The 27383-nt window shown below is 44.1% G+C and overlaps 1 long non-coding RNA gene across 3 annotated transcripts in view; it reads right to left on the reverse strand.

The window, feature by feature from the left end:
* Positions 1 to 27383, reverse strand: part of LOC144825264 (uncharacterized) — a 484671-nt gene that overhangs the window by 11890 nt on the left and 445398 nt on the right. Inside the window, exon 5 of one of the 3 annotated variants that reach the window (XR_013609364.1) lies at positions 238 to 371. The exons of the other annotated variants lie outside the window; for them this stretch is intronic. This is a non-coding gene — a long non-coding RNA (uncharacterized LOC144825264). Of the gene's footprint in view, positions 1 to 237; positions 372 to 27383 lie in introns of those variants that run through there. 3 annotated transcript variants of the gene reach the window in all.

Below are 27383 nucleotides of genomic sequence, written 5' to 3' on the forward strand. Positions count from 1 at the left end.
GCCCTGGAGCATGCAGATGAAATACACCACACGGGAGCTGCATTCTAACCTTACTTTATTCTTCAGCATACACTCACATACTGAACATTACATCATACTTTTTATTGGCTACATCCTGACACCTTCCTTCCTATTACGCAGTTCTTGTCTAGAGTCCACCCCAGATCCATGAGGGTCATAGTGCTTATAGTCTCAATATGCTACAATGCCCACTTGAAATCTCACCAGTGAAACGCAAGTGTCCATGAAGTTAGAGAAGCAACAGTCACTTGTCAATGCATGAATTACCCATCGTCTATTCTGATGGATGACCTCAAACAGAGCTTTAGTTTAGGATGAAATGCCCTTATTACATAGATGTCGGTTGGGTGCTGCAACAAAAAAGAAAACATCAGGGCCGTTTCTGCCATTAGGCAGGACTAGGCGGCCGCCTAGGGCGGCAAAAGGTGGGGGCGGCAAAAAACATGCAGGCAGCAGCAGCACCTATAAGTGGAGTGCAAGCGCACCTGCTTTATGCTTGTTGTACATTGCTGCGCATCGCTGAGCGCACCCTAGCTTAGTGGTGGATAGCGGTGCGTGTGGAGAGGAGTGGGCAGGCGGTACACACTACCAGTGTAGTGTTGTATGAGCAGCTACCTCCTCAGAGCCGTCAATCTAGTAGCACGGGATAGCCCTACTAATGAAGGCCCTGGGCATCATCATTTTGGCCAATCCCCGAGCGGTGCTTCAGCTGCCACAGACAGTGACGGCATGACCTGCACCACCCTCTCGCTGTCGGTGCACGGGCGACAGCCGGACTGTGTGTGTGGCGCTGCTGGCTAATATAGAATTGACTGCCAGGCCTGACCTGTTGACTGTTGCAAGTGCCCCACAACAACACAGACCTGTTCCAGTCTGCGGCCGTCTACTCCGAGTCCTCGACTCCCGCTTGAGACCCCAGACTCTCACCCTGGTAGTAGTGCCGGTGGTGGCGCGAAGCGTCTGACTGAGGCCAGCAGTGCTATTTTCAAACAGACAAGGGGGACCCTAAATAATGGCCGAGGACCACGGGTAACAATTCTATTTCAAGGGACACAGGTCCTAAGCAAATAATAATGTACACAAAATAATTAGAATATAACCAACGATGGGTTACTCTAGCCATCCAGTGTCCAGCCGGACAATGGAGTTTTATTTTTACAATGGAGAAAATAAAGTCAGAAATACTTTGAACAGCATAAATAGTGAGGCACAAGCCTGTACCTTTTAAGAACCGGGAAGTGTGGGGGAATGGGGTAACAATACAGACAATCGAACCAAAAACAGAAATACAGGCAAAGACTTTGAGCTTTGGCCACCTGCATTCAATTTTAAATAACAGCAAGTTTTGACCAAAAATAGATACCACAACAGTTAAGCACAATGGACATTTGTGGTTCTATTTAGAAATGTCGATGTTTCGATCCCTTGCTCATGGTAAACAGGGATCATCATCAGGACTGGAAAATAACATTTTCCTGGTTCAGAACATGTTTGTGCCTGTCAGGAGAAAAACAAGGAGAAAAAAAGAAGAAATATGGCCTATAAGAAACAATGAAAAACATTTGACAAAAAGGTTACAGTAGGGCAGCGAGTTTAAGGCATAAACACATCTAATTCTCTATCAGACATCCGTGGGCAAGCATGGATGAATGGTGTGTGGAGTCCGGGATTGGAACACACTGTACTGATTGTGACTAATAACGGCGTGGAGCCGGATGTGCCGCAGGATGTGTGGTGTGAAGCGAAATGGAGGCGTCAAGCGTCTAAGGCCCGTTGGCTTAGGTCGCAAAGGGATCTTAACCCCTTCCGCGCTCATGACGAGCTCAGCTCGTCATGAGCGTAACCAGCCGTGCGCTCATGACGAGCTGAGCTCGTCATGTAACGCGGTCATTTCAAAACCGCCGCGTACAGCGGGAAAACCGCTAGCGCGCATGCGGTTAAGTAGGGATGGCTAGGCACGAGTGGTGATGACTAATTGAAAGTGTTGGGCTCGGCGAAAAAGGATTGTGGTAAACAGGCACATGGGTGAGAGTTACCGAGGATGATAATCTTTAAAAATTATGCAATACTTTCGCTGGTCCTCTCAACAAAGAAGGTATTGTCTTGTTTATACATTCCTACAAAGCTCTCACAGTTGCTATATTTGCCACAATTTCAGAAATAACCAGGATTATACTGTGGGCCACAGCAATATGAATGCCTTTTCAGGCGTACGATGGTGCCACAGTGAGTGTGGCGAGACGTAACCATAACACGCTTACCAGTCGGCAGAAGTATCAAAAATTGAGTTTGTGAATTCGAAATAGCCGGAATAAGATTGCCACAGCTGAAAAGGGAAATTAAATTAAAATTAAAATTAAAAGAGTCATCCAGGGCGTGGCTGTGAAAGAAAGTGAGCCGCAGTGAACCGGCGCAAGGTAGTGCATACATCTGTAAGTAGCGATAACAACATGAATGGTTGTCCTGGAGGTAATGGAGGGAGAGGGCGGCCGCCGCTTTACTCAGTACGCTCCTGTATCCAAGGTTGGGGATTGTTTGAGTGCCGTACCGGATTAGGTATAGGGCTTGCTCCTGAAAGTGAAGTAAGTGAGCGGATAAGTCTCTTAAAATAATAAGAGGAAACTGGACAGATAGGGGCCGTGCACGGGCTGGTATTAGGGCTTACCTTAGGGTTGCGTGATAGCTGGAATCAGGAGACAGCAGCGATGTGCCGTTAGGTTCCTGGCGTGATAGCAGGTACTCGAGAGTGTTCAGAGAGCACTGATTCAAGTAGGGCCAAACAGGGCGCCATTTTGGATGAGTCACATGGTCGGGAAAAAGAGAGGAAGGACTATCAGGCACTCTATGTGTACTGGGGCAGCCATATTGGAATGGTGTGAATAAGTGAAGGGTCGTTGAGCAGGGGTGATACTGGTGAAGTGCCTGGCGCGTGATTTGAACTCTCATTAATGTGTCTCACATTTGGACAGTGTACCTTGATCATTACATTTAGAGAAGCAATTGCGGAAGCAATAGATATGGTAACAGTCTGGGTGACAAATAACAGAAACCAATGTACATAAATTTACAAAATTAAAAGGCATAAATGAAATGGAGATCTGAACTAGTGAACACCTTTTGTTGGGCGATTTTGCCAGAAACGGATTAAAAAGTCAGGAGTAAGAGTCTTAATGTTTTGAAATACTTATAGCAACGTGGCCCAATCTTCGTTTTGCTTCAAGCCATTTCTGATTGAGTCAAAAAGGATATCGTCTTCATTGTGGTTGGCATCCGTGAAGTGCTCGACCAGTGGAGCATTGGGCGTTTTGCACCTGATTCGACTTCTATGTTGCCCAATTCTGGTTTTCACCTTCTGCGTGGTTTGACCAATATAAACTTTGAGACAGGGACAATGAATTAAGTAGATCACATTGCAGGTGTTACAATTAGTGAATATACGGCAGTTAACAGTGATGTTATTGAAAGTGACACTTTTTCCTTCAATGGTGAATGGAGAAACATTACAACAGCCGCATTTTACATGTCCCACCATAGGTGCTAATCCTCAGACAGAGTCGAGTGTGGTATTGGGTTCAGTATTGGGTAGGGCTGCTCTAACCAGATGGTCTTTCAAATTCCTGCTCTTACGGAATGCGAACACAGGTTTTTCAATACTGAGGTTACCTGCATTGATGATTGGCCAGTGCTTTATTATCATTTTGCGGGCTTGGTTAGATACTGGCGAGAAGGTGGTAACGCAAGCTATCCTTTCCAGATCCGTTTTGGGTTTGGGGGTCAGCAGGACGTCGCGTGGACAGTACCATGCCCTTTTGGAGGCGTTTTTGACTATCCGCTTTGGATAACCTCGATCTTTGAGTTTGAGTCACTATGCGGTTTATGGGCATAGAGAAAGAAAACAGACTAGCCGATAAGTTTCTTAACTTTGAAAATACATATACGATTTATTTATTTTCCGCATTGATATCTAATAGGGATGATGCCTAATGTTTTATTAGATATTATTTGAAAAAACTACATGAGTCACGATTTTAATAGCACATACTTTGGACCAAGGTGGTAACCTCCGATTATACTCGCTGCTGGGGACTTTATTAATGTAGATAGGATAATAACCATCAAAAGGAGCCACTGTATATATCGGAAATCTGATCGGTGGATAATATTAGTCCATAACATTATAGTTATTGAAAAAATATATAGATATTTATAGAACTAAAAGGAGGATGCTACTTCCGATGTTCTCAAATAAACTATATCCAATAATGTAATAGAACAAGATGTCATCATTATAGGGACTACAGTATAAAGTTAACAACAGCATGAGTAGCTCTGTATTTGTATTTCATATGATAGCCTGCTCCCATGGAATGTCCAAAGTTAGCCCCCTATCAACAGTATCTAGAGAGAAGATCCAAAAAACTTCACGTTTTTTGTGGACCTTATCAGAACATAGACCATCTCTTACCTCAATTCTTTCTAGAATTATCCATCAGATATCTTCTGGTTTATGGTTACATTCCACATAGTGGGTTACCATAGGTGCATTAATTTTTTGTATCCTTATTGCAGATTTATGTTCTGTCACCCTGGTGCAAAGGGACCTTGATGACTCACCGACATAACCCAAATTGCAAGGGCATACTAGTAAATAGACGATGTTTTTCGTTTTACAGTTAGACATGCCCTTGATCTGTATTTTAACTCCATTTTGCATCAGTTCATTTGTTTTAATAGCCTGAGGGCAAACTTTGCATGATCCACATTTATAGTTACCAACTACAGGATTAAGATTGGTTATGTTTCTTTGGGTGCAATCTACAGATATGGGCATGCGAGATCTAACCACCAGATCCTTGATGTTTTTGTTTTTCCAATATGCAAAAAGCGGTTTCGGCAATTTTTCTTGATCTGTTCTGTTTACATTCAAAATATACCAATTCGCATATAATATTTGGCGTACTTGATTGTTCAAAAGGGAGTGTCTGGAGACAAACACCATGTTTGTCTCTTGCTTCGATCTTGTACCATGTAACAGATGTTGGCGGTCATAATACCTGGCCCTTTTGAAGGACTCTCGCACTAATCGATGTGGATAACAGCGTTCTTTGAATTTTTTACTCATTACTGTTGCTCTCTCGTCATAATCCTTCAATCTAGTACAGTTTCTCCTTAACCGTAAAAATTGGCTGAAGGGGATACTGTTTTTTTGTGTGGCCGGATGGAAACTATCATAATGAAGGATAGTGTTACGTGCCGTAGGTTTTACATAGAGGTCCATAAACAGTTGGCCTTGGTCATGTTTTACAGTGATGTCCAGAAATTCCATCTCTGTATTACTTATGTGTGCAGTAAATTTTAAATTTGTATAACAGGCATAGAGCCAAAGGATAAATTCATTTAGGGTATCTTCTGTGTCATCCCATATAAAAATGACGTCGTCAATATAGCGTGACCAATAAAACACAGATTTGAAAAATGGGGCCATTTCATTGAAAATATTGCATTTTTCGAAATGTGCCACATAAATATTTGCGATTGTAGGGGCGCAGGCCGCACCCATACTCACCCCCTTTGTTTGTCTATAGAGGGTGCCTCTGAATTCGAATACGTTTTCTTCTAGGACAATTTTGAGACAATCCAAGATGAAATTGATGTTACAGTCTATATTGTGTGTTTCAATGAACCATTTAGTAGCAGTTATTGCGCCTAGGCAAGGAATGTTAGAGTAAAGACTCCCGACATCAAGTGTCACAATCCATTGCCTTTGAGCATTAAATGCTGTGCCTTCAAGTTGGTTAATGATATGACGGGTGTCCTGTATATATCCTGGTATCTCTGAAATATACGGGCGCAAGATTGCGTCAAGATATTTTGATATTGGTTCCGTTACGCTGCCAATAGTGGTCACAATAGGTCGGAAGGGAGGGTCGAATTCATTTTTGTGCACCTTGGGGGTGCCATACATGCTAGCCATCCTAGGATTATCTATATTGAGATATTCATACTCCTTTCTACAAATGTCTCCATTTTGCAATGCTTTAGATGTCAATTTATGGATTTTATTTCTAGTTTTGGCAGTAGGATCTCTAGTGATTTTACTGTAGAAATTGTTGTCACTGAGCATGTCTTCGATTTTAGCAGGAATTTGAAAGACCATCTGGTTAGAGCAGCCCTACCCAATACTGAACCCAATACCACACTCGACTCTGTCTGGGGATTAGCACCTATGGTGGGACATGTAAAATGCGGCTGTTGTAATGTTTCTCCATTCACCATTGAAGGAAAAAGTGTCACTTTCAATAACATCACTGTTAACTGCCATACATTCACTAATTGTAACACCTGCAATGTGATCTACTTAATTCATTGTCCCTGTCTCAAAGTTTATATTGGTCAAACCACGCAGAAGGTGAAAACCAGAATTGGGCAACATAGAAGTCGAATCAGGTGCAAAACGCCCAACGCTCCACTGGTCGAGCACTTCACGGATGCCAACCACAATGAAGACGATATCCGGTGGACAGTCTTGAAAGCACTCAAATTGCCACAAAGAGGAGGCAATATAGTGCAACTACTGAACCGTGAGGAACTAAAATGCATAATCCTTTTTGACTCAATCAGAAATTGCTTGAACCGAAACGAAGATTGAGCCACGTTGCTATAAGTATTTCAAAACATTAAGACTCTTACTCCTGACTTTTTAATCAGTTTCTGGCAAAATCGCTCAACAAAAGGTGTTTACTAGTTCAGATCACCATTTCATTTACGTCTTTTAATTTTGTAAATTTATGTACATTGGTTTCTGTTATTTGTCACCCAGACTGTTACCATATCTATTGCTTCCGCAATTGCTTCTCTAAATGTAATGATCAAGGTACACTGTCCAAATGTGAGACACAATAATGAGAGTTCAAATCACGCGCCAGGCACTTCACCAGTATAACGCCTGCTCCACGACCCTTCACTTATTCACACCATTCCAATATGGCTGCCCCAGTACACATCGAGTGCCTGATAGTCTGATAGTCCTTCCTCTCTTTTTCCCGACCATCTGACTCATCCAAAATGGCGCCCTGTTTAGCCCTACTTGAATCAGTGCTCTCTGAACACTCTCGAGTACCTGCTATCACGCCAGGAACCTAACTGCACATCGCTGCTGTCTCCTGATTTCAGCTATCACGCAACCCTAAGGTAAGCCCTAATCCCAGCCCGTGCACGGCCCCTATCTGTCCAGTTTCCTCTTATTATTTTAAAAGACTTATCCGCTCACTTGCTTCACTTTCAGGAGCAAGCCCTATACCTAATCCGGTACGGCACTCAAACAATCCCCAACCTTGGATACAGGAGCGTACTGAGGAGAGCGGCGGCCGCCCTCTCCCTCCATTACCTCCAGGACAACCATTCACGTTGTTATCGCTACTTACAGAGGTATGCACTCCCATGCGCCGGTTCACTGCGGCTCACTTTCTTTCACAGCCACGCCCTGGATGACTCTTTTAATTATAATTTAATTTCCCTTTTCAGCTGTGGCGATCTTATTCAGGCTATTTCGAATTCACAAACTCAATTTTTGATACTTCTGCCGACTGGTGAGCGCGTTATGGTTACGTCTCGCCACACTCACTGCGGCACCATCGTACGCCTGAAAAGGCATTCACATTGCTGCGGTCTCAATAACGCCTATTAGGCACATAGATTATCACACTCGGTAACTCTCACCCGTGTGCCTGTTTACCACAATCCTTTTTCGCCGAGCCCAACACTTTCAATTAGTCATCACCACTCGTGCCTAGCCATCCCTACTTAAGATCCCTTTGCGACCTAAGCCAACGGGCCTTAGACTCTTGGCGCCTCCATTTCGCTTCACACCACACATCCTGCGGCACATCCGGCTCCACGCTGTTATTAGTCACAATCAGTACCGTGAGTTCCAATCCCGGACGCCACACACCATTCATCCTTGCTTGCCCATGAATGTCTGATAGAGAATTAGATGTGTTTATGCCTTAAACTCGCTGTACTATTGTAACCTTTTTGTCAAATGTTTGTCATTGTTTCTTATAGGCCATATTTCTTCTTTTTTTCTCCTTGTTTTTCTCCTGACAGGCACAAACATGTTCTGAAACAGGCAAATGTTATTTTCTAGTCCTGATGATGATCCCAGTTTACCATGAACAAGGGATCGAAACGTCGACATTTCTAAATAGAACCACAAATGTCCATTGTGCTTAACTGTTGTGGTATCTATTTTTGGTCAAAACTTGCTGTTATTTAAAACTGAATGCAGGTGGCCAAAGCTCAAAGTCTTTGCCTGTATTTCTGTTTTTGGTTCGATTGTCTGTATTGTTGCCCCATTCCCCCACACTTCCCGGTTCTTTAAAGGTACAGGCTTGTGCCTCACTATTTATGCTGTTCAAAGTATTTCTGACTTTATTTTCTCGAGTAAATAGGAGTCGGCTATGGGCAAAGCTTGAGACATGAGGGCTTCATCAAATTCTGCTCTAAGCCATAAAAGCTCTTTATGAGGGGACATGGGTCCAGGTGAAATTAAGTCCAACAATTACAACTGCAAGAATCAACACCAACTCCGGACTTAAGTAGGGGTGCGTGTTGGCCCCCCTACTTTTTAACTTGTACACAGCAGACATGGGGCTAGCTTTGAAAGATGCAAACTTAGTACCCCCAAGACTGGGGAAGCTGGCCCTGGGTACCCTTCAGTACGCAGACGACACGGTGGTCATGGACCACACTAGGGTGGGGCTCCAAAGAGCTTTAAATAGTCTGGCAACATACAATAAGGAAAATAGCCTTCGGATCAACGAGAGCAAGACAAAGATAGTAATCTTCAGCAAATACCACCACAAAAAACAAGCAACATGGTCCTTGGGAGAGCACAGAATCAGCACAGCCCCTTCCTATAATTATCTGGGTGTCTGGGTGTCAGAGAGGGCCACAGCAGTCAAACATCTAAAGGAGTTAAAACCTAGAATCGATAAAATAATTCTGTCCCTGAGACGTTTAAGCCACCACCTAACCAGCCCCTCAGTAGAACCTATGCTGACCGTACTCAGGGCAAAACTTATCCCCTCTATTACGTACGGCCACATAGCCTATCCAGGAGCATTTGAGAAAAAGATCAACGCGGCCCAGGTGAAAGCGTATAAACTTGTGCTACATGCCCCAAAACAGGCAAGGAATAACAGGCTAAGGCTAGAAATAGGCTTGAAACGCCCAGAACTGACACTACAGGAGGACTTGTTAAAATATTACATCAGAGTGCTGAAAGCGCCCGAAAACAACCTTAAACACTTTCTAAAAATAATTTTTGGACAAGCGGGTACCCCATGGCACGCTATGGTGCAAAAAGGTATTGCCTCACTGAATATCGAGGGCAAGAGCTTACCCCTCCCTGAAATTCCCTATTCAGCCTGGGCCCAAGCCGTAAAGCGCCAAGTCCAGATCATCTCATTTGAGCTTGATTGCTCATCACTTCGGCACAACTCATTAACTCTGGCCCTGGATAAGTCTTACATCCCAGGCAAACCTCAACCATACTTGCAAGACTCGCTATCAATTCAAGCGAGGAAGAAAATTCTGCATCTGTGCCTCCTGGCCCTCAGGAATGTGGACTTCAACCCAAAATGGTCACGCACGGATGGTGCCATCGCCTGCCGGCTACCTGCCGGCTATGCAGCTACCGCAGAGAATCCTGGTTGCATCTTCTGTGCTGCTGAACCAAGCTGGACAGCGATCGACATCGTCTGCTGCGCCCGGCCCTGCGGAACCTAGGCTACAGAACTTGTAGAGAGGCCTCGGACTGGTGCTTCTCGGTAACTACGACCTGCCTCCTAGCTACGGTCGGCAAGTTCATCCACCAAGTCAGGATGGCACTTGAACTCCACCAAAAGGCCACAGAGCCCACAGGGTCCTGATATTGTGTAAGGAGTACCATCTGGAATCCCCAACCATACTAGCTGATGGTTAATTTAGCTTGTAAAGTAAGTGGATTCACCGGACTCAAAAATCAAAGCAGGGTTGGTTTAGGGCCTCATGAAGAACACTCCGACTGTCAGCTGGGATTGTGCCGAGAATAACCACGCCGAGCTCCCACACAAGCTCTAAATTCTCAAAGGTGGGAAGACAAGGACCAAACCAAAAATAATTGTTTTTTTTTTTTGTATTCCTTTTTTTTTTTTTTTTAATAGAAGTTTTAATGGACATAAAGTAGTGAAAATACTCGTTATGATATTTTAAAGTTGTACAGAGGGTTTTATTGGGGAAGGGCGCTTCGAGGGGGACCTTCATGTGTTTTATACTGTAAAGATTTTAATTAATCGCACAGTTAATAAAGATTATATATATATATATATATATTGACTTTATTTTCTCCATTGTAAAAATAAAACTCTATTGTCCGGCTGGACACTGGGTGGCTAGAGTAACCCATTGTTGGTTATATTCTAATTATTTTGTGTACATAATTATTTGCTTAGGACCTTTGTTCCTTGAAATAGAATTGAGGCCAGCAGTGCACCACGAGCCTCGGAGCCTGCAAACTGGACATCCGATTCTGGGGTCTGTTCTGCTAGAGCGGACTTGCGCGTGGATGTGACTGTTTCACCCGAGCACAGGTGAGTAAGAAGTTAGAACATCATTATGCAGGCCTGCTGCGTGCGACTGCGAACGTGCAAAATATTTGTAATGAGTCCTTACTTGTAATTTTAAAAGAGGCCTGTGAGTGAGTCTATGAGCTTGTCTCGGTCCTCACGGCCCCGGAGACGGGCACACAACTGTGAGGGATATGGATGTTGGTATGGGTTTTGTTTGTTTGTTGCAGCAGCAGGCCCTAACCCAAAAATCCTAAAATGGCGGGCATTGGGATTGGCGGCTGCGGCCCCATGTCCAGGCGGTAGGCCTTGGCTCCAGTCTGTGAGGTGATAGATTCCCACCACCACTGTGCATGTGGGCAAGGCTGGGTCCCTTCAATGAATGATAGGCTTCCTGTGGAATATTTAGTTGATTTTTGAATGAGAGTTTTAGGGAGCTGGCATAAGCACCTGTGCTTGCACATGAGGTAAACGGAGGTACCTGGGGCTTCTGGTAGGTGGACAGGGTGGTGACTGGTAAATGTCAGCTCATTAGAGGCTCAAGCTGACAGCCCAACTCAAATAAATCACAATCTAATAAAAGTGAGATCAGATATACAGAATGTTTTACAGTGGCAAACGGCGATTGGGACTGAACAGTTTTAATTGGTACAAACACTATTTTAGTAGTTAATTAATACCAGCTTCTAAAACGGCGTAGCATATGCCACTTAGACGCCCTCTATCTTTGAAGCAGGCTGTCTCTGGTGGTAAACGTCGTTTACAACGCGGTGTTTACACCGCACGACCTTTACCACGCTGCCATTACAACGCAAGTCGTTACTACGACTTGAGCTGGATGGCGCTGTTGGTTAAGGAATATTGTAATTTTATATTCCAACGCCTTCCCTACTGTTACGTGGACTGGTGTTGGAATATAAAATTATAATAATCCTCAATCCGCGCCCTCCAATGCAAGTCGTTGTAATGACTTGCGTTGTAATAACCGCGGTGTTAAGTACCACGATCTAAAAGATCGCATTGTACTGACATACATCCGTCTCTGGCCAGTCTTTTCTCCGTCTTTACCCTTCTACCTGATAATCTCATGCTTTGACGTAAGCCCGGGGCCATTTCTACATGCCTACATGTGCGCTTGTTTACCCCAAGATGTACCTCTCATTGTGGCAACTTAACACCTTTCGCCCATGCTTTACCATCTGATGACCATTCAGCAGCAATTGGCGTTACTAGGCAATGGGATTTCATTTCAGCGCTACGAAGTGGTCCCTCTCACAAGCCAGTGCTATTCAAACCCTTGAAATGAGTATGTAACCCAAGGCTACAATAACATTTGAGATCAGTGCAATGATGCATTCTACATTCAGAGCCAGTGTTAACACACCATATTATGCTGCAAGGACACATTGTCTCCATGCCCGGGCTTTGATTCCTACAATCCGTGTATTTTGGGAGTTGATTTCTTGAATTAAACCAGCTAGACTAATGCAGCTGATTATCATTTGTAAAACAAAAGCCAGGAATGGAAACATGGAGGCAATCAGGCGAAGCTGCTCCTAGCTAGTGAGAGAGCACAAGTTTGGGAAAAAATGTATAAGTGTACCATATTTACAAGCACATAGTTAGTTTAAACATGTTTTGCACACGAGTGTTTTATATCTAGGAGTGAAATATACAGAGTGTTCTATATTCAGTAGTGAAATGTTTCGAATGTTTAAGTAGTGTAACAATAATCATAACTGTGTGAGATTAATGTAGAAATGTTGGAATGAATATGAAAACCTCACGTTCTCATGTTAAAAGGACTCATGTCAGAATTTAATGTAACTCTGAAATCCAGTAAATGTGTAGGCCTCAGGGCAATTCACAGCAAACCTAAACGTGCTGCTAAAATAATGTGAGATAAGGTTGACGTGGTTCTTCCAAATGTATTATTGAACTTAGGGTTGAAGTATATGCTTTATAGATGTTTTATTTTAGAAACGTATGCTAGTTAAGAATGTTGCTGCTTAAATCAAGTCAATGTTTTAAGAGTGCAGGGACCCGCTTCATGTAAATCAAGTAGGCCTGAACTGATAATGTCATATCGTTTGAACTGCTATGTGCTCGTTAGGGGAGAAGTCGAGAGATGTCCAGCACAGAGCTTTGGAGTGTGTTTTACGACCTAAAGATATGGTGGAGTCTGGAATTTGAGGCCCACTGCAGGACGAACTGTATGCAGGTGCGAGGGTCCTAATCAGCTCGAATGAAAGGGACTTTGTTCAGTGGCGCCTTGCGCAGGCCTGTAGGAGTTTCCAGGAATTTCAGGGGGTATCTGCGCACTGGAGAAGAAGCCTGGGAACCAAGGTCAACGTTAACGAGGGTCTTCAAGAGTACCATCATGGAGTTTACCGCGCAAAGATGTACCACGTGAGGGGCGTCCCAAGGGGCGTTCCTATCAGAAATGTGATTTGGTATTAGGGAAAGAGACCCGGGAGGAGAGCAGAGCAGATGATTTTGGGAGCCTAAGGAAGCGGATGGGTAGGTAGATAGGCTGATCAGGAGAGACCCATTATCAGAGAAGAGACAAAGAGAAGTGCGTGATCTTCTTAGGAAGTCACCACGGCTGACACCTAGAGGGGTAAAGATCTTGCTAAGTAGGGATGTCACATAGTATAGTGTAGGGACAGACTAACCTTAATTTTCCTTTTCTGTAATGACTTTGAGTTTGCAACTTGTATCCATTTTGGCAACCCTTATGGTTTTCGAGCTTGTACTTATTATTCTGTTTTTCAGACTTAGACTACTCAAGAAGTTCATGTTTATAGTGATACCAATTTATCTTTTGAATCTCATTTTGAGAAGTTTGTATCTTCAGTTATCTTTGACTTTATATTAAACCTTTAAAACTTAATCCTGGTCAGTGGTCATTTAGAGTGGTGTAAGTTCTTAATTGATTGACTTATTGTTAGATTACCTTTTACTCAATGACAGGTACCAACGATCCAGTCGACGTAGTTGGGATTTGGTAAGGTAACTAGTAACCAGTAATCCCGCTTTAACAGTTGGTAGCAGAGTGAGGATGGTTATCTTCTTGAGGAAGGTAATCTAGAGAGGTTAGTTTACCCCAAGGCCCGAGACGTCGAGGGACGAGCAGCGGAAGAATCGTGTGCCGAAAGGTGCAGACGGTGCGAGAAAAGCAGCAGTATCGGAGAAGAGTGAGTATAACAAGGGTCATGCGTGAACAGATTGCGGTGTTTTGTGTTGTATTTGTATTGTAATGTCTTGCGGAGTTGAATGCCTGTAGTGTGAATGAGAGAAGGTTGTGAGCGCGCGCAACCTGGTAAACTGGTAACCTGGTAAACGGGTGAACTGGTGAAATCTTAAGTTCAGGCCAGAGCTTAAGTGGTTTTGGGTGTATCGAACATCCAGGGTAGTTGTCGACCATAGTACGGAGGTCACGAGGTACCATTGACCGCCGTGGATCCAAGATAGGGGGAGTGTAAGAGTGAGTGTATGAGTAACGGACGCTGGTCGAAAGTTACTGTGTGTGAGTAACCTATCGGAGAAGGCGATTGTCTGGAAGTAAACGGAAAGATATTTCGCCAAGTTAAGGTGACAACTACAGAAAGACTGTGGGCGTACAGTCAAGGAAGGTGATCGCTTGGACGGAAGTAATCATTTTTCAGAGTATGAATGGGACGCGTGCATGACCGAGGAGACGAGCTGAGAAAGGAGGGGAACTGCTGCGAAGGGGGACGGGTGACGTCGGCTAGAGCCGCGCTGTGATTGAGCGGTTGGTGTGACGTTAGCTAGAGCCGCGCTCTGGTTGGGCGGCTAGAGTGACGTCGGAGGAAAGTCGCGTACGGATAGGCCAGTTAGTGAGAACGGCGCTGAGATTGGTGGAGTGTCATCAGGAAGTAAACAAACGCGGAGAAAAGAGAAATCATGAAGTGTTTTAAGTGTTTGAAAGGGATTTTTAAACGTAAACGAAGTGAACATTATTATGGGGAAGAGGCTCCGCCGGAGGGTACGCCAGCTCATTATATGGCAACGAATGTGGGGCTGCATACCATATTATGGATTGGGGCTTGGAATAAGCTTACGGAAGGGAATGAGGAAATGCAGTTCCCGAAGTACGGGACGTTTAAGTTAGAGGTGTTACATCGGCTAAAAGCAACCATGTCCTCATTGAAACCCTCACCTAGACCAACACAGTTTGAGGCCCTTAATGCATGGATTAAGGCTGCACACGACCGAAATTTGAACAGGCGTCAACAAAGGCTGACGCGATCGGTAAGGGCAGTGCGAGATTCCAAATGGGATGAGGAGGAAAAGCGTTGGAGGGTACAGGCTATTGAGGTGGAAAAAATGTATCCGATGAGGGAGGTGGCAGGAGGAGGAGGAAACCTCATGGAAGAAGACGAGGAAAGCGAGTCGGAGGACAATCTGATAAACAGATTGTTAATGGATAGACCGCCTCCGAGAGTGGGGGAGATAGAAGATAGAGGGCTCGCAAGGGAAGATGGGAATGCCATAGAGGGGTATACACCACTCCCTATATCGGAATGGACACCTATCAAAAGCGGAGAAATACCTCAAAACAACACTGTACAGAGTGTAGTGGGAAGGTTTGTGGTGCAGAAAACGCCAACCACCGAAAGGGCTGAGTCTGTGGGATTGCCAGATGCTCTTCAGGTGCCTGTTACCATAGGACCCATAGTTTCGATCTATAACCCTGAGAGAGATAGAGAGGAACAACAAAGGCAATTGGATATAGAAAGGATTGAGATAGAAAGAAGGAATAATGTGACAAATGCATGGAAACAATTGCCAGGATCGGTAACATGGAATACCCCATTAGACACAACTGTCGGTCCCAATTCAGAACAGGGAGGTCCGAGAGGACCAATGGATCTAAGGGGACCGCGGCCAAGACCCTATTCAGAATTAAGAGCTGATTTGAGGGAATGGGACGGGTCCATAGTATCCCCGAGTAACAGGACAAGAACGGAACCAGAGTGGGAAACCAGGGGCAATGGGACTGTATCTCATTGTGGGGCCAGCGAAAGTAGTCAGGGCCGGGAAGGCAAAAGTCAAGAGAATAGAGGGGATGCACGTCCTACAAATCAGGGAGAACAGCCGGAACAAAATACTAGGATTGTAGAGTGTGAGGAAATGTCCCGTCTCTGGGAGAAAGGGGGAGATGAAATGGTACGGGCTTTTCAGAATAGGTTTAGGTGCCTTCATCATACACTCGGGGAAGACGTCCAACATTGGAGGAAGGAGAACAGTGACAGGTCCCGCCATGCTTCGAGTAATCAAGAATCACAGGGAAATAGTGAGGAAAGGGGGAGCAATGGGATGCCTTACTATGCACCCAGAGAAAACAGGCAGATCGGGGAAGGCGGAAAAATGAGAAACAAGGAAGTATTTCATCATCCACCCCGAGAAGATGGAAAGGCATGGGACCTAGAGAGATGGGAAGAGGGGAGGACTCCCTTTAACTCACCAGTGCCTAGGCGTAGGGCTAGGAGCTGGGACGGGAAGGATGTGGAAGGTACATCTGGACTAGAGGTGCTGAAAGCTGCGATAAAGGTTAAAAGGCTTGATGTCTCCAGTCTGAAATCCGATCTAGACGAGATTATAGAAGGAACGGTGCCTTTAGAAAGGATCGATTTGTACGAACAAGACGAATTGCTGTTCATAGCGAAGGATACTACTAGGAGAGCTAGAGCATGCCACGAGAAACTGTCTAATTTGGCTGACAGGTATGCTGTAGATTTATCTAGGACAAGGGCACTACAGAGTAACCATAGGTTACAATACTCAGATCAAGATCTCGATGAGAAGAGAACTACTGGATTAAAAACACACATAAGAGAGCTGATATCTGGAATAAGAGTGTGGAGAGAACTGGACAAATGGGAAGAAAGGTGGTCGAAAAAGGGCACGGTTAGGCGAAGTACAAATGTGATGACCCCGGAGGGAAGGGTAATGCAGATGGAGGCATTCCCTTTGCGAGAAATATCCAACGGAAATTATGTACATGTGCCCTGGAGTAGAGGAGACTTAGCTGCATTTACCAACTCATTTCCGAAGTTGCGGGACAATCCAGTAGAGTGGTATAAGCAGGTAGAGAGGTTTGTCAAAATCTCGAAAGTATTGTGGATTGATTTGAACACGTTGTTTGACATCGTGGTCCCATCTGATCTGTGGACCCCGTGTAAGACTAGTGTCGAATGGCCAAATGCTTAACCAGTGAGGGATGTTCGAACTAATGGACCATCCGAGATTGTCATGCGAAAGTATGAAAGGGTAATAGCTTGGTTGAAAGATAAGGTACCACCACAGGATATAGATTGGGTAAAGATAGATCGAACGAGGCAAGAACCGAAGGAGACCGTGCATGAGTTTTATGAGAGGTTGTTGAAAACATTCAAGCAATACAGTGGACTTGATGTAATGGATCCCAAAGATATAGGACAATTTGTGTCAAAGTTTGTCTTGGGGTTGAGACCTGACATTTGCTTGATGATTCAGCAACATTTAATCTGTTGGCAGAACAAACCACTAGATTAGATTTTACGTTATGCCAGATACTGTAGTGATGAAATAGACTCTAAAGCCAAGAATCTAAAGGAGAAATTGATGGTGGTACAAATGCAGTCCGCCGGGAAGGGTGGCCAGCAGAAGCAGGGGATGGGACGGAAGCCAAACGGTCAGAATAAGGACAATGAGGAAGGGCAGAGACCTAGGATAGACTTTGCCACTTTAAAGAAAACGACAAAGTGTCATCAGTGTCACCAGGTGGGGCATTGGCGACGCGAGTGTCCCTTTAACCCTGAAAATGGAGAGCTAGAAGTAGAAGAGCAGGTCCAAGAAGTCCCAACGCAAAAGGTGACAGTTCCAAGCAGTAAGGTGGCCAAAGGGGGGACTTCGGCTCCACGGGCCCAATTCCCACAGCCACCGAAGATAGCAACTGGGGGAAAGGTCTTTAAACAAATGCCTCTGTTTATCGAGGAAGAAAAGTGTTATTACATTGATCCATTAACAGGACAACGGGTGAGCAGTGAAGAGGACTGTACCCTCGGGGCAGTCTTAGAAGTGGATCAGAGAGGGCCATTTGTTGAGGCAGAAGTGGCAGGGTGTCCCACTACGTTCTTAGTGGATACTGGGGCTACTCGTTCGACTCTGAGATCAGCGGTGGTTCCAGACTTGCCAATGTCAGGGGAAACAATTCAGGTGGTAGGAGTCGCAAATAAAAGAATGACCAGTCCCTTGACAGAACCAGTGTCTGTGAAAATTGGAAACCACATGAACGAACATCAGTTTGTGGTTTGTGACTCGAGTCCGGTATGTCTGTTAGGAAGGGATTTGTTGTGCAAATTGAATTGCACCATATACTGCACCCCGCAAGGAGTGGAGGTACAGACTACCGACGAAGATGCTACTTTTAAGGTGGCCAATTCAAAATCCTGTGTAGAATTATATCCTACTCTGACTGTAGAAGATCTTCCCCAAGACCTACGAGATGCAGTGGCGTCAGAGGTATGGGATTTCACCGGAGAGGAAATAGGATTGATTAAAGGGGTAGAACCGGTAAAAATTCTGGTAAAACCAAATGCTGAGTTTCCAAGAACGCCTCAATACAAATTGTCACAGGAAACGATTGCAGGAATAAAGCCTGTGATTGAGTCAATGATACAACAGGGAATACTGAAAGAAATCGTGGGCAGTCCTTGTAACTCCCCGATTATGGGTTTGCAGAAACCTAGTGGGAAATTCAGGATAGTACAGGATTTACGAAAGATTAACAACATAGTTGTTTCATGTTGTCCCGTGGTACCGAATCCTTCAGTGATACTGTTTCAAATACCATGTCAAGCAGAATGGTTTACAGTGATAGATCTTTGCCAGGCTTTCTTTTCAATCCCATTGGATGAAGAGAGCAGGTATCTTTTTGCTTTTAAAATGGAAGATCGCGTTTTAACATGGTGTCGAATCCCACAAGGATTCACAGACAGCCCATCCATCTTCAATCAGTTGTTGAAGAAGAATCTTGAAAATCTAGTACTGCCACAGAATTCGGTTCTGGTACAGTACATAGATGGCCTACTTGTTGCGTCAGAAACAGAGGAAGCCTGCAAAGTAGACTCGATTGCCTTACTGAACCATTTAGCTGAAAATGGACATAAGGTATCTCCGAGCAAGTTGCAGTATTGTCTGACAGAAGTACAGTATTTAGGGCACCGGTTAGAAAAAGGGAAACGTAAGGTGTCCCCAGAGAGGATTGAGGCGATAATGAAGATGAATGCGCCTACAACACAGAGAGAAGTTAGAATGTTCGTAGGAATGGTGGGTTATTGCCGACAGTGGATAGTTAACTTTTCACTGAAAGCAAAGCCCTTACAGAAACTGACGCACAAGGAGGTGAGTGATCCGGTACCATGGGATGAAGAATGTCTGGTGGCGTTTTTACAGCTGAGAGACGATTTATGTCGTGCTCCGGCTCTGGGAATGCCCGATTACGAGAAATCATTTTCACTCTATTGCTGTGAGAGAGAGGGATGTGCTTTGTCAGTCTTGGCACAGACCCACGGAAATGCCCGTAGACCAGTTGCATATTTTTCGGCTACATTAGATCCAGTAGCCGCAGCGTTGCCCGGATGTCTCAAATCCATTGCTGCAACGGGTGTCAGCATTGAAAGGAGCGAAAGTATTGTGATGGGACATCCAGTGGTGGTGTATGTACCACATTCAGTTGAATTGTTAATGACCAGGACGAAGACGCAGCATCTGACCAATAGTAGGCTCACGCGCTACGAGCAAGTTATTCTTGCCGCAGAGAACGTGACTCTCAGGAGATGCTCTGTCTTGAATCCTGCTACCTTGATGCCATTACCTACTGTGATAGAAGGCGAAGGATGTGAAGACCACGATTGCCTTGATGTGACTGAACTATGCACGAAACCCAGACCAGATATTGTGGATGAGCCATTGTCTGACCCCGATGAAATTTATTTTGTTGATGGCTCATGTTTAAGAGACGATACTGGTCGGTTGAGAGCAGCTTATGCTGTTTGTACCATTACTGGAGTTGTGGAAGCCGCTTGCCTGGAAGGAGTACATTCCGCACAGGTAGCAGAAATTATTGCCCTAACTCGTGCCTGCATAGCAGGAAACGTAAAGAGAGTCACCATCTACACGGATAGCCAATATGGTTTCGGTGTGGTTCACGATTTCGGGCAGTTGTGGTCTCAGAGGGGTTACATGACCTCCTCTGGTTCGCCCATTCGAAATGGAGAATTTGTGCGGCTGTTGTTAGAAGCATTACAAGGTCCAGTTGACATCGCAATAGTGAAATGTGTAGCTCATACTAAGAATACAGATTTTGTGTCACAAGGCAACAGATACGCTGATGAAGTCGCACGTTATTGTGCGGAACAAAATTATTCTTTCTCCAAGGTGGAAATAGAAGGTGCAGAAGAAAGGACAGAATTAAGCATGATGTTAGAGACCGTGGATTCCTGGGAAGATTTGAGGGTAATGCAGGAGAATGCACCAGAAACTGAGAAAAGGGCATGGGAAACAGCAGGTTGTGTGCGAAGTGAAATGGATTTTTGGGTTTCAGCAGATGGGAGAGCTGTGTTACCTGAAGAATTAGCTAATCCCATGGCAAGAGAAATACATGGTCCAGTACATCTAGGAAGGGATGCTATGATGAGAGTGTTTAGGCAAACTTGGTATTGCCCTAAATTTAGAATAGCAGCAGAATCAGTATGTAAGCGATGTGTTACTTGCCAACAACTGAACGTAGGCAAACGAACACCAGTCACACTGAGTCACATTGGGAGGTCGGGGGGGCCTTTCAATAGAATGCAACTAGATTTCATCGAAATGCCAAGAGTCAATCGCCTTCGGTATGTGTTGGTGATTGTATGCGTATTTTCCAGATGGGTTGAAGCGTACCCTACACGTAGGTGCGATACACTCACAGTGGCTAAATTGTTGCTCAGGGAGTTGATACCGCGCTTCGGGGTGCCTGCCTCTTTGGAATCGGACAGAGGAAAACATTTTAACAGCGAAAAAGTGAAGATGTTATGCTCCACACTGAATATCGATCAAAAGCTGCATTGTAGTTATCGACCAGAAGCTTCAGGAATTGTGGAACAAGTGAATGGCACATTGAAGAATAGATTGGCTAAAGTAGTGGCATCCACATCTTTGAGTTGGCCAGATGCTCTTCCTTTAGTGCTCATGAGCATGCGCAGCACCCCTGACAGGAGGACAGGTCTCTCTCCCCACGAGATTCTGATGGGGAGGGCCATGAGACTTCCCACAGTTCCAACTACTGCCCTATTGAATATTACAGATGATCTGATCTTGGATTATTGTAAAGGACTGTCTGACGCCATCCATTCTGTGTCCCTTCAGGTGCATGCGGTTGAAGTTCCAGCATCGAGGAACCTGTGTCATGACCTGAACCCAGGGGACTGGGTGTTGGTTAAAAAACACGTCCGGAAGAACTGCCTAGATGTTCGCTGGCGTGGGCCCTTTCAGGTAATCCTGATAACGAACACCGCGGTGAAGTGCGGGGGGCTGCCAAATTGGATCCATGCATCCCATACTCGAAGAGTTCCAGCACCTTTAGAGGGAACAGCTCCTATCCCAGACGAAAGCCCGGAAGTGGAAGAAGAGTCGCAAGAAGGGATTGAGGCAGCTGAGGGGGTGTCGGAAGAAGTTGGGAACGCATCGGATTCAGAAGAAGAGCGAAGGCAGGACGGCAGTGAGACTGAAGACGCAACTGAAGGGGAAAGCAGCAGTGAATACGAAACAGACACAGATCAGTACCAGAGTGATCAAGAACCGAGTGTGAGGACGAGACATAGGAGAACAAGAGGTGAGGCTGCCACTTGGCCGGGAAGAGACAGAAGGCTAAGTTTAAGGTCGGCCCAGGAAGAAACCCTTGTCCCTATATCTGAAGACTCGGATCAGGAAGAAGATACTCAGGAGGGAACCGAGAAAGGCCTTAGAAGATCAAGGAGGGTGCGAGTGCCTAGTAGAAGATACTCTACTCCCGATTGGACCTACCTCGTTGCAGATGTCGGGGGGGCACAGAACCGGGAGGATCCGGGAAGTGGACCTGGTCAGAACTGACCCGATCATCACCGTGCAAATAAGGTTTCTACTGCCAGGAGCGGAGACCGAAAGGTTGCTGACACTCAACATCGTTCATCCTCCTCTCCTGAGCGGAATAAGAAAATTGATTTTAGAGACAGTGGAGTTTCCAGTTTGCTGTTCACGATATCCAATATTGGAGGGAACTCTTCTTCGTTTGGAAATGCTTGAGCGAGTAGTAGAAATTCTTGGAGCGCTCATTGTTGTGGATTAATACCATATTGCGAATGTCTTCAAAGGGGCGCAGAACTGGAAAGGTGAAGAAAGTGATCTTGATTAGAACGGACCCCTTTGTAATAGTGGATGTAGAACTGATAGTACCAGGAGTAGAAATTGGAAAAACGTTAACTCTCAATTTCGTCCGTCCACTTGTCCAAAGCGAAATAAGGAGAATAGTCCTAGAAACAGTTGACTTTCCATGTTGTGGTACGAACTGCCCAGAACCTGAGGGAATGTTACTTCGGATGGACATTTATGAAGACGTAGTGTCCCTCCTTGAGCCATACATAACTTCAGACGAAAATAAGACTCTTGAAAAGAAATTGTAAAATTGCTGCAAGATAACCTAGCGCCGAGTGGAAGAAGAAAAATGGTAGGGGTTTCCTTTTAGCGGATGGAGAAGGGCTAGGGTTGTCTATATTTTTACTGGACTTTGAACTGTTTTGCGGAAATAGATTGTCAAGCTTCCAAGTGTTCAAAAGAGAGACATTGCGAGAAAGAAAGACTTTGTTCGAAAAGAGGAAGAAGTTGATGCAGGAAGAACGTCCAAAGCGACACTGTTCGAGAACATGGAGGCTGGCAACCCGAACCGCAGGACAAAATGCATAGTTGGCACACTTTTAGGAGTAGTGATTTCCTTGATAGTTTTAGTGGTTACGGTCTCATACATAGTGGGACACGAGAGAGATGCAACTACAGTACAGGAAGTCAAGGGAGTGTCAACACCGAAAACTACCATTATTAATGATAAGGGAAACATCAATGATAAAGACAAAGCGTTGTTAGATGCAGAAGTAAAAAGGTTACACATAGATGAGTCACAGGGAAACTTCAGGTCAAATGCTTATGCTAAATTGCTTTATGAATACGTTGATGCCATGGAAGTGAAGAATTGCTACGTTTGTATGCAATTACCAGCTTCGGTAGAGGAGGGTATCAGATACCATCATCTTCCGTTGACATATGGAATCACGTGCAGTTTGTTGTTGAGCATATTTTATGGACGAGAAGGATTTGAGTATTATTTCTCGAATTTCGACTCGACATTGCCAGAGGTCCCGAATTTCAAGCATTTGAACAAGTGGGACTATTACAAGAGCGAAGACAGATTACACAAATGGTTTATTCCATGGAGGACGTTAGATACTTCACATGCTCGAAGAAACAATCTGACTTGTCAAGTGTCAGAAATTGAGAAAAAGTTTATAGGACAGGTAGATACTAGATACAGGAGGCAGAAGATTTTGAAGGCATCAGGACAATGGGAAACAGATTGGACCAAGGAGGAAAGGGCACATCAAAGAAAAGGTAGTATTGGTCCAATTGCTTTGGATAAGGAGAAACGGGGGAAACTGTGCATTCACAGGAGTTACTCCTATTATGAGAATTTTTTTGTAGGTCAAGTCAATTGTGAACATGCCTTTCAACTGGAATATTACTCTAAGGATTTTTTGAAAAGGATGCAAGCAATTCCAAATGTATATTTTGTATGTGGAAGAAATGCCTATGTGAAGTTACCAGATAATTGGTACGGATCATGCTATCTGGCTGTTGTCTTCCCTAAAATATATCATGTTGAGAATTTAGAAACAACAAAGAAAGAAATACCAACTAGGTGGAAGAGAGGGCTGGGTGCAGCAGAAGTAGTTGGAGATGTACTCGGTGCTGCATTCCCTATCTTAGGACTGATATTGAATGACATTAAGATCAGGAGGTTAGCTACAGTCGTAGATAGGCTATCTGCCAGTACTGCAAGATCATTGATGCTGATAGAAGGGGAGATGCAATCGATTAGGGCAATGGTTCTTCAGAACCGACTTGCTTTAGACGTTCTGTTAGCTAAAGAGGGAGGAGTCTGTAAGGCTTTGAAGGTCCAGGAATGCTGCACTTACATTCCAGACAATTCAAAACCTCTAGAGAAGTATATACGAAACATCACTGCCATACACTACGAAATTGAGGATCTGGCAAAAGTAAATGTGTGGGAGAAAGTAGGTCATGGAATGGGTAAAGTTGGAGGTTGGTTTGCCAACTTAGGAAAGGGTATCGTTTGGTACATACTGAAACCCATCATCATAATTGTGATTTGCGTAATCACTTTGTGGGGATTGGTGCGTTTGTATCAATGTTATAGAGCAAATAGGTTGCAGAGAACTATGAGGAAACAGGAGGAAGAGTTGACAGCGATGCAGGACACTCAATACAAGAGTTTGAAAGCATTGGAGACTATGAAAAGAGGTGGCACTGCCATGACTTCACTTTGAAGGGTTCTACATTTTTGGTGTCTTGGTGATGATGACCCCTGAAGGTCATCAAAGGGGGGACTGAGAGAGCACAAGTTTGGGAAAAAATGTATAAGTGTACCATATTTACAAGCACATAGTTAGTTTAAACATGTTTTGCACACGAGTGTTTTATATCTAGGAGTGAAATATACAGAGTGTTCTATATTCAGTAGTGAAATGTTTCGAATGTTTAAGTAGTGTAACAATAATCATAACTGTGTGAGATTAATGTAGAAATGTTGGAATGAATATGAAAACCTCACGTTCTCATGTTAAAAGGACTCATGTCAGAATTTAATGTAACTCTGAAATCCAGTAAATGTGTAGGCCTCAGGGCAATTCACAGCAAACCTAAACGTGCTGCTAAAATAATGTGAGATAAGGTTGACGTGGTTCTTCCAAATGTATTATTGAACTTAGGGTTGAAGTATATGCTTTATAGATGTGTTATTTTAGAAACGTATGCTAGTTAAGAATGTTGCTGCTTAAATCAAGTCAATGTTTTAAGAGTGCAGGGACCCGCTTCATGTAAATCAAGTAGGCCTGAACTGATAATGTCATATCGTTTGAACTGCTATGTGCTCATTAGGGGAGAAGTCGAGAGATGTCCAGCACAGAGCTTTGGAGTGTGTTTTACGACCTAAAGATATGGTGGAGTCTGGAATTTGAGGCCCACTGCAGGACGAACTGTATGCAGGTGCGAGGGTCCTAATCAGCTCGAATGAAAGGGACTTTGTTCAGTGGCGCCTTGCGCAGGCCTGTAGGAGTTTCCAGGAATTTCAGGGGGTATCTGCGCACTGGAGAAGAAGCCTGGGAACCAAGGTCAACGTTAACGAGGGTCTTCAAGAGTACCATCATGGAGTTTACCGCGCAAAGATGTACCACGTGAGGGGCGTCCCAAGGGGCGTTCCTATCAGAAATGTGATTTGGTATTAGGGAAAGAGACCCGGGAGGAGAGCAGAGCAGATGATTTTGGGAGCCTAAGGAAGCGGATGGGTAGGTAGATAGGCTGATCAGGAGAGACCCATTATCAGAGAAGAGACAAAGAGAAGTGCGTGATCTTCTTAGGAAGTCACCACGGCTGACACCTAGAGGGGTAAAGATCTTGCTAAGTAGGGATGTCACATAGTATAGTGTAGGGACAGACTAACCTTAATTTTCCTTTTCTGTAATGACTTTGAGGTTGCAACTTGTATCCATTTTGGCAACCCTTATGGTTTTCGAGCTTGTACTTATTATTCTGTTTTTCAGACTTAGACTACTCAAGAAGTTCATGTTTATAGTGATACCAATTTATCTTTTGAATCTCATTTTGAGAAGTTTGTATCTTCAGTTATCTTTGACTTTATATTAAACCTTTAAAACTTAATCCTGGTCAGTGGTCATTTAGAGTGGTGTAAGTTCTTAATTGATTGACTTATTGTTAGATTACCTTTTACTCAATGACAGGTACCAACGATCCAGTCGACGTAGTTGGGATTTGGTAAGGTAACTAGTAACCAGTAATCCCGCGTTAACACTAGCACTAAAGACGTGTGTGGAGGCATCCGAAAAAGATAAAAAGAAGATAGCGAGCCTCTGAGCCACAAGCTTTGGCAAAGCCAATAGAACTGATGTTAATGTGCAAATTATTTAAACTGTATGAGTGCAAAATATTTAAACTGTATGTTTAAGTGCCTGTGCTTCATGCAATGCCAGACCTATTCGTTTAGCCAATGCTATTATATTTTAGATTCCTGGGCTGTGTGGATAGAAGTTTTTGAAAATATGTGTGTGTATGACTCACGCACATTTCCTGACAAAAAAAGCAAAGAAGCCTGATGCACAGAAAAACACAAAACGATTTTCTTTCTGTAAGCAATGCACACATAAAATGAAGAATATAATGTGCAAGCATTCCCTGTGCTTTTTAGATGTACAATAATCCGTCCTGCATTGCAATGGAAGCAGGAGTGGTACATTAAACATCCAGTAGCAAAGGGTGAGAGAGGGAAATGTTCCTCTGGGCTACTCTGTGGACATTTTGTAGACTTGGCTACAATAGGCCTTTCCGAAGCTGCTGCGTTTAGCCAGGCCTAATAAATAAAATAAGGTAGACATGGAGACATTGAACCAATAGGGCTTAGAGAGTAGTGATTGGTGAAAAGGGTGGGCAGAACTGTGTCCCTGGAGATCTCGCATGATTCGACCTTCTACCAGAGCTGGGAAGGGTTCGCTCTGGCTGGTGCGTCTACAATGATGCTGAGAGAGGAAATGTATGTAGTAGCGTCTGTTGCCTATACAGTGTTCGTCAGGTACATGGAATAATTCTTCTAGCCTGGATGACGGGGGCAGGAGAGATCGAAGTAAAAGAGAGGGGGTGGCATTTTTCAATTCTCGCCTGGGGTGGCAAAACACCTAGAAACGGCCCTGGAAAACATGACTGGTCACTAGAAAACTACAGATAACAGCACACCAGAAATCAGCTTACAACGAAAAATGAATTTTTTAACGCAAAAGAAGACTGGCAGACTTGAGCTTGAATTTTAAAAGATGAGTAATTAGTTCACGTACTTGTCCATTGAAGTTATCACGGTTAAAATAGTTTGCTCTTGGCCAGAGGTTCAGGCAGTAGGGCAAAAAAAACCAACACCCGAGCAAATGTAGAAATACACCATAAAGAAAGCTTAGAAACCTGATAGTGAACTTGCTGCGAACTTGCTGCCGCTAAAATATTTAATCTGCTATAAATAGACATAGCCTTTTCTATCCTTGAATCAATACAATAAGGCATTGCAAACAAAATTATTTCATCTTAAGTAGAGAAAGAATGACTCATGGGGACTGTTAAAGAAGTCAGAGCAGTATTCTGCATGGCAGGAAAATCGTTTTACACATCAGATGTGGAAGATTGATGTGAAAAACGAGGCTGTTCTGCTGCTCTCATAGGAATTACAGAGTGAAAGATGGCATATGCATGTAACACCAGATACCATCAATGTTTGAAGAAATGTATTATTTTTTACATGGAAAGTAAAAAGAAATGACATTAAATATTGTTATGGACCAGATTGAGTTGAACCTACCCACCGGCCCTCGCTTCCGCGTTCTC

Source organism: Lissotriton helveticus, chromosome 3_1, assembly GCF_964261635.1.
Source record: "Lissotriton helveticus chromosome 3_1, aLisHel1.1, whole genome shotgun sequence".
Lineage (NCBI taxonomy): Eukaryota > Metazoa > Chordata > Amphibia > Caudata > Salamandridae > Lissotriton > Lissotriton helveticus.